At 39.4% G+C, this 12,376-nt stretch overlaps 1 pseudogene; it reads left to right on the forward strand.

Annotated features, from left to right (window-relative positions):
- The first annotated feature begins 207 nt into the window (after positions 1 to 207).
- Positions 208 to 7,323, forward strand: LOC127236270 (protein regulator of cytokinesis 1-like; annotated as a pseudogene).
- Positions 7,324 to 12,376: the final 5,053 nt, after the last annotated feature.

A 12,376-nucleotide genomic window follows, 5' to 3' on the forward strand; every position in this document is an offset into this window, starting at 1 on the left:
ATAATAATGCATTTCCCTGAAGATACTGCTCTGAGATGATACTCCGGGATGGAACCATAGTGGTGCAGAACACAGGCCATGTGGCATGTAGGACCAATCCCCTGGGGAGGAATTAAAACTAGAATCTAGCCTTTACCTTTGCCTGCTAGCGAGAATGCCTGAGTGGGTCTTCTGGAGAGCCCAGCATGGCAGAGCTGTTTGGCGGAAATGGGTATGGGGGCCCGCTTGTACGATGCTTTTCCACCTACCCTGGCTTAGTCTGGTAGCTTTCAATCATGTTTTCAACACACTAATCTTGATCTAAGATTACTTGATCTAAGATACTGTCTCTGCATAAGTGTAGTAAATGATTCTTTTTAGAGGGTTCTGGGCTTAGAGAAGGAGGACGACATCAGACTGAGGCTGATGCTCTAAAAGGCTGGTTGGTCTGTGTCTGTCCTGCTCCTGGTGCCTGGAGGGACTTCGATCTCATTGACCTCATAATTGCATGTTTCCAGCATGCTCCTGCGTGTGGGAGTTGGAAGGTCTCAAGTCTTGACTGTTTGGAGTGTCAGCCATGACAAAAAGGTATGGGTCTCTAGAGGAGGAAGCCACTATAGAGATGCAGTCTGGTACCAGAATCTACAGCAAGATACAGCCAATTCATTCATGACATGATAATGCCATGTACAGCTTTGCACCTGGTAGATGACACTTGTGAGTTGCTATGTGGGTTCTGGGAATTGAACCTATATCCTCCAGAAGGGCATTCAATAGCCTTAATTTCTGAACCATCTCTCTAGCCTGTAATGGTATCTGTTAAGTTTAACCTTTCTTTGAGAGAGAAATATTTAGGGGCTTGGATAGGTAACTTAATAGGTAAAAGCATATGCAACTTCATGATATAAGCCTGAAGACCTGAGCTCAATCACCAGAACCCATCCATATAAGGTATAGAGCGAGAATTGAATCCATAATGTCTTCTTGTTCATGTTTCATTGCCCACAGCTGCAGTCAGGAGGAGCTGAGTACTGTGTGTAGTGAGTTTCAAGTGAAGCCATTTCAGGTGTGGCAGTACAGAGTGCTTGGGGACTGATTGGGGTCTAAGATAGAGGAATATGTTTTTAACTTAGCAATGCAAATGGAAAGCATTCTTGTAAGAGGAGGATACATATGAGAAATGTGAAAGGTAGTTAAGTTACCCTATTGATATGAAATAATTATCAAGCACTTCTTGCTGTATTTCAGATTTGTAGAGCATAATAATGTTTTAACTTTAAGGACAAGGGTGGCATGGATCTTTGTTTAAAAGGGGCGGGGGGTAGGGAGACATTGCAGAAATGGGTTAATTGGTAATGTCCTCCCCTCAAGTGCATGAGAACCTGAATTCAGTCCTCATACACCTTGCAAAATAAGCCAGATTGCCGGGCCATGCTTTATGCCTTTAACCCCAGCATTTGGCAGGCAGAGGCAGGCAGATCTGAAGGTCAGCCTGGTCTACAGAGTGAGTTTCAAAACAGCCAGGGAAACCTTGTCTCAAGGGAAAAAATCATAATGGTGGCATATTCTTGTAACCTCAGCATTGGTAGGGCAAAGAAAGGTGAATATTGGAAGCTTAAGCATCAAACCAATGACAGACCATGTCTTCAAAATACCTAAAAACAAGATAGCAGCCGGAGAAAAGGTTGAACAGTTGAGAGCATTTGCTGCTCTTGCATAGGAGCTGGTTTCAGTTACCAGCACATGTGGTTGCTCACAACTGTCCTGGGAATCGAGCACCCTTTTATGACTTCACTGGGCAGCAGGTTCACATGCAGCACACTTAAATTCATTCAGGAGAGAAGCTCATACTCTTGTAAGTTAGTCTTTAGAACAAAAAGCAATGTAGACAGTATCACCCAAAAGTTGGTCTCTGTCCTCTGTCCATATATCTTTTTTTCTTCACATATATGTCTGTGCTACCATCCAGCCCCACAGAATACAGTGGGTACATAAGAGGCAAGGATACCTAATGATACAAAGAGGAAGTACCAGACAAACTTCAACCTTTGTGGCTCTTGTAATAATCAAAAGCTACATACCACTGAACCGTCCAGAATGGTTCTGAAAAGTTGGGACACATAGGGAGCTTTGAAAGATAATGATGACTGGATCTCATGTTCCAATTACTATTACAGGAAAAGCTTACTACCTGTGTCTATAAATGGAGAAAGTCTGGCAATCAGACTTCCTTTTGAAGGGTAAGGATAATTGATCCCTGGCAGGGAACAGCATTCAAGCAGATCGTGACATTAGAGCAGTTTCCTTAAATTAACATAAATGATGTAGATTTGATACAAAAAGTTTCTCTTTTTTCTTAAACATTCAATATTAAATTGGGTACATGAGAAGTTGGCAGTACACTGGTACATCTGTCTTCCTTGAATGTATGGAAAGTTTTTAATAATGCTAAGTGAAACTATGTTTGTACAACATATAATTAATACTCACTCTATTCCCTTTTTTATCCACTGGGAATAGAGCCGGATCTACTAAATTGGTTGTTATTGGTAAAGAGGTGTTCATAGGATTATTATTGTAAGTATTCAGTTAATAAGAACTAGATATACCATCTTCTAGATAACCAAAGTAAGCTTTCTGGTCCTTGCACAACTCTTCAAAAGTATTCTGGCACATAAAACAGTCAGCTGTAATAAAATAGATTTGGATTTGTGGGAGCATAAAATGAGGACATTTTGCCAAATTAATGATTTCAGTTTTGCAAGATGAAATGAGTTCTAAAGGTAGTGGTCATGATGATTACGCTACTATATTTACAATTGCTTCTTAACTTAGATTACATTATAAAAAAACCCATCATAACTTTTAGAGAATTGTACAGTTGATCCAATTCAGTTACTGAAAAGTGTAGCTGATACTTGGTTATGGTACATATGCAAAAAACACAGCCTAGTGTTGGGCACCATCATGTCCAACCTGTGGATTAATTCAATACTCTAATCTAATCTAACTGTGGATGCAATTCAGTAGTGAAAGCTTGGCCAGCATGATGTCCTAGTTTTACCCTCAAGTCAAAAATAAAAGAAGAGATCAAACCAGTAAGATGCTATCAGTGGATAAAGTGTAAAAGCCTGGTGACCTGAGTTCAATCTCCAGAACCCATATGCAAATGAGCAGAAATGCCAGGCTGTGGTGATATGCACGCTCTTCATCCAGCACTCAGGAGACAGAGGCATATGGATCTCTGTGAGTTCGAGGCCAGCCTGGTCTATAGAGTGAGTTTCAGGACAACCTACAAATCCACAGAGAAACTTTCTAAAAAAAAAAAAAAAAAAATAGAATGAGTGTAAAGAATCAACTCCATAACTCTGTCCCATGACTATCATATGTATGGCATGGCATGGCAAAGTGCATGTTCCCCCTACTATACACAAATAGCAGTAATAATATTAAATTTATAAAACTATTCAATTTTTAAAAAAATTATAAAATCTTAAAACATGAGATCTTTATTGTTAGAGGTGATTTTCTTTTCTTTTCTTTTTTTGTATTTGAATTTGTTGTGGGTGTGTGGTTGTTCACATGCCGTCAGCATGTAGAGGTCAGGGAACAAGTTGCTTGAGTTGGATTTACTCTTCTACTGTGTGGGTTCTGGAAATCAAACTCAGATTGTCAGGCTTGACAACAAGCCTTTACCCTCCAAGTGACAGTCCTGTTCTCAGGTATGAACTGTGTATGTCAGTGTATTTTCACAGTGTCAAAAATTTGTACATACCTGATTGTTGTTTGCTGTAATAGTGAAGGTCTGTAATCTCAGCATGTGGAAACCTGAGCCAGGAAGATCTAAAGTTCAAGGCCAGTGAGACCATCTTAAATGTATTTCATAGTTTGTATTAGTACTGCATTGAAAGTGAAAAACTGGCTGTGTTTATACTTGCAGTATAGAGTCTGCTGAGTACATATTGCTTTTGTTCCATGAAGATGAAAAATCATGAAGTTTATTGCTAAGTTGGAGACTATCTGTATTTAATACCAGTACACTATACACTTAAAAATGGCAAAGATGTTAAATACAGGGCAATAATCTTTAGGAGTATTTTACTATAGTAAAAATTGGAAAAGGAAGTTGGGCATGGTGACCAATACCTGTAATCTCAGTGCCTGAAACAGAGATTGGAGGATCAGGACTCTGAAGTCTTTCTTAGCCATATCATACAAGTCAAGCAATAAATAAGGTCCTATTTGCCTTTCCTTGCTAGAAATCCAAGGTGATCCTCTTTATATCATCTTTTAGTTGGCTATAAGCTAAGTTTTTTTTTTCTGTTTGACAGGTTTTCTGGCTATTTTGGAACTCACTTTGTAGACCAGGTTGGCCTTGAATTCACAGATATCCCCTGCCCCTCTGCCTCCTAAGTGCTAGAATTAAAAGTGTGTGCCACCATCCCAGGCTTAAACTGTCTTGTTTGTAAATTTAAATATTTGTCATTCATATTCTCTCCTAGATTCCTTCCCATCCTTGAACCTAACTATAGTCATATCTTATTTAATACAGGAAGAAAAAGAGACAACTCTTTGACTAGAAAAAGATTTGCACACTCAAGTAGAATTTCTCAGAAAACAGAAAAAGGAGAGAAATCAGAAACTTAAGCTACTGCAAGAACAAGATCACTAACTCTGTAAAATTCTTTGTATGCTTATGCATGATGTGGATAGTGCCTCTGTCCCCATGTTAGAAGAGCTGAACCTGTTCCAACAACATGTGGCAACTTTGAGGGAAACAAAGGTATGCTGCCTACATACATTCTCCACTAAAAATTCACTGGGCTTCTAGGTATCTTATAATAATTTCACTTATTTTAAGAACAAGGCATGAGGAGTTTGTCAATATCAATAAACAAATCATATTTTATTTGAAGGATTGTAACACACTCCTGATACAAGATTTGAAATAGATGTAGTGTGTGAAGTTCAAAGTGTCTTTCCTTTATCATTGGAGAACATTGAAGCACAACAGAAGTTGCTACAGCAGGGAATATGTGCTCAAATTATAGTTTAATAACTCATTAATATTTATCAGTTTGAAAAAACTGACAGCTTTTGCCTTAGTTCTAAATAAAGTGGCAGTGTGAATTAAGGGAGGCAAAGGCAGGCATCTCTTGAGTTTGAGGCCAGCCTTGTCATCAGAATGAGTTTGAGGACAGCCAGGGCTACACAGAGAAATCCTGTCTTGAACAAACAAACAAAAAAGGGAAGTGGAGGCAGATACTAAGTGAAGACCAAAAAAAATCAAAGAACAATGTGTAATATATCTGTTTGTTTAGTATGTGGTGTGTCTGTGTGTGTGTGTGTGTCAGAGAGAGAGAGACAGAGACAGAGAGAGAGCATGTGTCAAAGGTCAATTCAATTCCAAGTGTCTTTACTATATCCATTTTATTGATTAAGTTCTCATTGGGACTATTGCTCACTTCTTAAGGTAGTCTTGTCAGCCACTGAGTCTTACAGATCTGTCTCACTTTTCCAGTGCTAAGATTTAGTGGGATTTTCTTTTCAGACTTGTTTGGAACCATCAGTCCCCAAATAATGACACATAGACTTCTTAATTATGAAAGCTGCTTGACCTTTAACTTAACCTTGTTCCCAAATACTTCCTATAACTAAACCTATTTCTATTAGTCTATGCTCTGCCATTCTGTATGCCCAGCTCCCTCCATGTCTTCCTGGCATTTTCCACCCCCCCCCTGAGTTTTTCTCTCTGCCCACAGTCCTACCTAACCTTTCCTTTTGAGCTATTGGCCATTCAGTTTTTTTTTTTATTAAAACAATGAGGTACCATAGGCAGGCACATTTACACATAGTGATCAAACATCCCACAACATTAAGATTTCCAGCATTCCCTTCCAGACTCAGCATTGTGCTTATTGTTTGAGTGGCAAATACTTTATTGACTAAACCTCTATTTTGCTTTTTTAGTGATAGAGGCTGAACTCAAATCTTGTAGTATCAGGAATCATAGGCCCTAGCCAATGATTCCTAATCATAGTCCAGACCCTCTTTTTATTTAGGAAAAAAATCTAAACCATTTGTGTGAATAAGAAATGTAATAAATATTCTTAGAACTGTAATTGACATTTCACATGAAATAGCATTAGTCATTTTAGCTATCCTAATGATTAATTATAATAAAAAAAAATAAAATTTTAATCCTCAGCTGGGCATGGTGGCACATGCCTTTAAACCCAGCACTCAAGAGGCAAAAGCATGAATCTCAATGAATTCCAGGCCAGTCCAGGTTACATAATGAGGCCCTGTCTTAAAACACAACAATGGACTGGAGAGTTGACTAAAAGTTTAAGAGCAATGACTGTACTTCCAGAGGTTCTGAGTTAAACTTCCACCAACCACATGGTAGCTCACAACCATCTATAATGAGATCTGGTGCCCTCTACTTTTGTACAAACATACATTCAGGTAGAACACTACATATAATAAATAACTCTTAAAACAAAACAAAACAACAAAACAAGTAAAAATTTGTATTCTCTAAAGTCTGATATCCTATGGCAATGACAGCATTATAGTGTATGTTTAGATGGCATGAACACAAGTCTCTCAGCACTCAATGAAGAAGTGTGATAACACACACGTAAACTATAATCCGAGCACTCAGGAAGCTAAGTAATAGTCAACATGTGCCACACAGAGAAGATATAAATATAAATATAAATGGATCTTATGAAAGTGCTTTCTCTTCCCATGGGCCCAAACATTTTCATTTGAGAGAATAGAAGGCTAACTTTCATGATTTTGGTGTAACCACTGCCTTTCCTTGTTATAGCTGGAAAGTAAAAAAAATCAAAACATGAAGAAGAGTGTGAAGGGCTCTGTGCTCAAACCTGAAAGCTCTGGGATGGGTTACAAATACCTGAAGAAGAGAGAGAACCTGTGGCTACAATTATGACTAGATCAAAATGTGGTATGAAAACCAATGGGTGCTGGGTAAATAGTGCTCTCTGAGCTTTTCTGGGTCCAGTCCAAGGTCCTACTACCTACTGTCTTGGGCCAGCAAAGAAAAGTTCTATTTTGGCACATTTTTGGGTACATACCTTAGACTTCTGGCTTTTATAATGTTATAAGATATGTTGATTTACTTCTACAGCTTCATGTGGTAATTTTATTCAAACATGGAAAGGTAAAGAAGTGAATATGAAAGGATGGCTTAGAAGAATTGAGAAATGCAAAACATAAAGCAAGTGATTGACACAGTTCAAGTAGAACTGGCTCAGTTGTGGGACCAGCGTTTTTATAGCCAGGAACAGAGATATACTTTTATCCCTTATATTTCTGGTTAGTACAGACGTGGTGATCTTCATGTGGCTGCTCTCATGGGGTTTTTACAAGCTCAGACACTCACCAGGAAGTTCTATATTTCTACTTCTGAGTAGATGGAGACAAGCCTTAAAAATATTCCCTTACTCAGTTTTCATGTTATAAGAAAAGGGCACTAAGCCGTGTGGTGGTGGTGCACACCTTTAATCTCAGCACTCAGGAGCCAGAGGCAGGTGGAACTCTGTGAATTCAAGGCATAAAGGAAGGGTTTGAAAAAAAGGAAAGACAACACATTTTGGAGAATGTCTATCAATTTTTACTATTTTACTCCATTCCAACTAATGTGGCTTGCTTTCATTCCTCTTTCCATTTCTCTTGTTTAAAGATTATTTTTGCTTTATTCCTATGTCATTTTTTTTTTAGACAGGTTTTCTCTGTAGATTTGGAGATTGTCCTGTTCCTATGTCATTTTAAATTATAGGATAAAAAACTTTTCATGATGTAGGGTTAATTACTTACAATACCAAACACAAGAACAATGGTTCTGGACCTTCCAAATGCAAGGTGTCTTGGATAGCGTTGGGTCTCTCCTGACTTCTATGCCATCCACTGTTCCTCTGTCTTCACATCATCTTTCCTATGTGTCCTAATTACTATTAGTCCTGTTCATTTTGGACCTGCCCTAATGACCATAGTTGAATCCACTTACCCTTTTTAAAATTTTTGTTAATTTATTAAGTTACATTCCAATCCCAGTTCCCACTCCCTCTTCTCTTCTGTCTCCCCACACTCCCCTATCCTCCTATCTGCTCCATGGAGAGGGTAAGGCCTCCCCTAGGAAGTCTACTAAGTGGGTCCCATACCTTGATGAGGCAGGACCAAGGCACCTCTCCACCCCCACACCCATGTGTCTAGACTGAGCATGGGCTCCACTAAGTTAGTTTGTGCAGTAGTGTTAGACTTGGACCCTCTCTCAGTGGCCTCATATATTGTCCCAGTCACACCATTATTAGCTATATTAAAGGAGTCTAGTTTGGTCTTATGCACATTCCCCATTTGTCAGACCTGAGTCAGTGATCTCTCATTAACTCAGGTCTGTTGATCTTGTGGGTTTCCCTATCATGATCTTGACTCCTTTGTTCATATTATCAGCTCTACCCTCACTGAGAACTTGACCCATTGGTTAGTTGAGGATTTCTGCATCTGCTTCCATCTGTGTTGTGCCCAAGTCATGAGGATCCCCAAAGACCACAAGGGAAAGACAGACCCGCTAATGTAAATGCATAAGGTTTATTGTTCATCCAACCATGACAGGGAATTCGTCTAGCCAGATGATGCAGCAGCCACCAGAGGAAGCAAGTTCCTTGTCTACTGTCAGGTTTTTAAAGGCAAAAATTTACAACATTACATCAGTAGATACGGGGTTAGTTTCTGATTGATAGATATTTGGGGAACAATCAGGGAATTTTTCAAAGTCATATTTTGGCATGAAATAACTGTGTACCAATTATTCTCATTGGTCAGTGCTGAGAGGGAACATTCTATGGTTTCCATGGTTTTGTCTTTTTACTGCAGGTGGCCTATTCATAGATAATAATAATTTTCAGAATTGTATTCTGGAGACTACAGGGGAGGGTTTGGTGTTCCCTGGGGTTTCTTTTGTGGCCAAACAGTTTCCAGGAACCAAGAATCTAGGAGGTTTGGTGGTGGTGGTGGTGGTGGTGGTGGTGGTGGTAGATCAGGTCTGGAGTTTCTTTGTGTTCAGTTTTAGCCCTAAGCTCCAGGCCAGGGGATCTGGAGTTTCTTTGTGTCATATGCTGAGTCAGAGGCCTACATATCTTTTCTGTAGACTGTGAGGGCTGATAAAGTAGGTGGCTGAATGAGGGTCTAGTCCCTTTATTAGTTTACCCCCCATCATCTGTTTCTGGAAGAGGGTTCAAGCTTCTCTGGGCTTATAGATCGTAGGCTAGGTATCTTTTGCTCTATGTCTGGTATCCACTTATGAGTGAATACACACTATATTTGCCTTTCTGGTTTTGGTGAACCTACTTACCTTAAAGACTGTCTTCAGATAATAACAATGAGGTATGGAATCAGGATAAACGAATAGGCCGAATAGATGTTTATTCAGGTACTAGGGTTAAGACTTCACAGTAAATTATAGGATGACATTTACACCTATAGCATAAGGCAAACTTTTACAAAAGTGCTGTGTACCTTATTGCTTTCTATTTAGTAATAGTACTAAATGGCTTTTATTGACTCTCTATCTGGTAGTATTCAATGGTATTTATTTATTCATGTCATTGTCCATTAGGCCCTGATAGGTTAATGTTATTTCCATGTGTGTAGTGATGAGAACTGAGATATTAGAAATTTAACTTATCCACCTTTACTGCCTAAGAGAGTTTAACTCCATATTTAAACCCGGGTATTAAAGTGCAGTTGGTTCCTTAGTCCTGTTCATGATACATCCCTGTCTAGATAATGTTGATATTCCCAGTGCTTCTTCCCAATTTCAGACCAGGTCCTTGCTTATTGTTCTTTATATATAGTGTGTATGTGTCTAAATGAACTTCCTCAGTTGGTTTCCATTCACTCATCCTGTGGGTTCAGCTATCAGAAGGGTGATGACAATGGAAAGAGTCTATCTTAATTATTTCATTTACAAGATTAACACCAAAGGTTTGAGATAAATAACATGTGTTTTGTTTCTAGTTCAGGATCGTAGAGGAATTGAAAGCATGAATTAAAAAGTAGGAACAAGAGCAATCAATGGCATTTGTGGTGAAATTCATGGAGTATGTGATAGAACAAACGGAATTACATCAATTAGAGAAAGAAAGATACAATCAGGAAAGAGTAAGTTGTGCACACAAATTAAGGAAAGAGGCAAGCAATTAGTGGTCCTGTGCTTCTTCCAGGGATCAGGGTTTATTGAAGGTTGCTACAGTTCCATCTACCTCAGCCAGCAAAAGATTTTTACCTTGGTTCTAGTTCTGCTGTCTTACTGGGCATATCATTATTTCATTCTAGTACTAGAGACAGAGGGATGTTCTGTGGCAGTACTCCCCTGAAACCTAGCAAGAGACCAAGACTGACTTGCAAGAAGCCTGATAAAATACATATGGTAAATCTTTGGGCTGTTGCTGTTTATGAGGGTACAAGGAAGCTGAGAATTCTTTTTTCCTGGTTCTGCTGTCTTACTGGGGTGAGGTTGAGAACTAGATTACAAAAAATTTGTGGGTGATAGAGTCAAATAAGAAATGCAGCCAGATGTTGGTGCTGCAAGCCTTCAATCCCAGCATTCTGGAGGCAGAGGCAGGCTGATCTTTGTGAGTTTTGACACCAGCCTGGTCTACAGAGCTTCATCCAGGACAGGCTCCAAAGCAATACAGAGAAACCCTGTCTTACAAAAGAAAACATAACAAAACAAAACAAAAACAAAAGCAAAAGAAGAAGAAGAAATGATGATATATTAGGCCATTTTGCCTGACTGAGCGTTCAAGCTAGAGGGAGTGGAGTACAGCAGCCACTATTGCCTGGCCTTCCTCCTCCACAGTAAAAATAGCTAGGTGACTAGGCTCTTGACCCTCCAGCCAAGACTTGTCTCTTACTTAGTTCTCACGAACCCTGGCTGCCATGAATGTGAGGTAGAGGAGAAGAATTTTGAGGGCAGATTTGCTGGAAGTGGAACCCAGAGATTAGGGCATGCTAGGTGAGTGCTCTACAACTCCATTTTCTTAACATAATTTAATGTTTAAATATAGAACTTATTGAGAAGATATCTCATCTGATACACTCACTTTTCTTCAGGGTTAATGCTCATGAGGAAATTGACAAGTTGTTTTTCCTAGAATGTTGAAGATAAATCAAGATAAAGGAAGGCTAAAGATCAAAAAAATTAGTATTGGATGGGAGAAAAAATTGAACAGAAGATTGGTTAGCTAGAATAACTTTCCATATTTTTAAAGCTATTTTAAATTGTTGAAGATTACAACAAAAGTGAAAATGCAATGAAGAATGAAGAGAAGTAGAAAGCAAGAGTACAGAATGAATAGGTCCTTGGTTATAAACGAAATGTTTTTCTCTCAGTCAAATTCCAGTGAAACTCCTGGTCTGCTAAACTGTGAGAGCAGGTCAGGATCTCATAGTCCATCAAGGGTTTCCAAACATTCTGAATCCTATTCTTGACTAAGACCAAAAATCCAGGCCAAGGTCAATGAGGCATTGTCATACACACTACACTTGGTCCAGGTTCCATTCTCATAGTATATTTTCTTGGTGTTGATCCATACACCAGAATATCATCCACAAGGAAGTCCAAGTCTTTCTGCAATGTCTAATCACAGAAGACAGGCAGGCACCAGGCAAACCATAGATTCCAACAACCCTGTCTGGAAGTGTTTGTTTAGGCACATCAGAGAAAGGTCTTCGTGAAATATTTTCTCTACACGGACTGTTGAATGGTGTGAATATGGTTTATGATCAGCGAATCAGGAGGACAAGTGTGTGCTCTGACACAGAACCGGAATGAATGACAACAAGGGTACAAGGGAAAAAAAGGAGGTAGAAGGGACATGAAGAGCATGGACAGCAAGCAATATTCTGAGGGACAGCAAGCCTCTGGGGGAGGCTTATGTAGGACCGTGGGCAGGATGTGAGCAGGGTTTGCACATAGCCATGGCATGGGCACTCGCACATAGGCAGAGTGAGTAGGTCAGTAATAACTGCCCTAAGGTGCCCTGAGCTATTCTTTAGCTGGCTGTGAAACCTCAGGCTTGTACCTTGAATCTTCTGCTGAACATTCTGTTTATTTCTTAAGAGGCAGTAATTTTCTGTCTCAGAGAACTGGGGTTGTGGAGAGATGGTGATGTTCTCACATTCTTTATCCCTCTTGTATAATAATAGAGAAGAACAGCTGAGATGTTTCTCTGGAGAATCCTTAGGGCTGATGACTGCCTGTTTTGGGAGTGATTTTGAGGGTTCTCACCGTACTCCCTACCTTGAATATCTTTTGCAACCATCAAAGTCCCTGTCTTAGGGGGTGGAACATCAGAAAGGTGCTCAT

Source organism: Phodopus roborovskii, unplaced genomic scaffold (assembly GCF_943737965.1).
Source record: "Phodopus roborovskii unplaced genomic scaffold, PHOROB, whole genome shotgun sequence".
NCBI classification, from domain to species: Eukaryota; Metazoa; Chordata; class Mammalia; order Rodentia; family Cricetidae; genus Phodopus; species Phodopus roborovskii.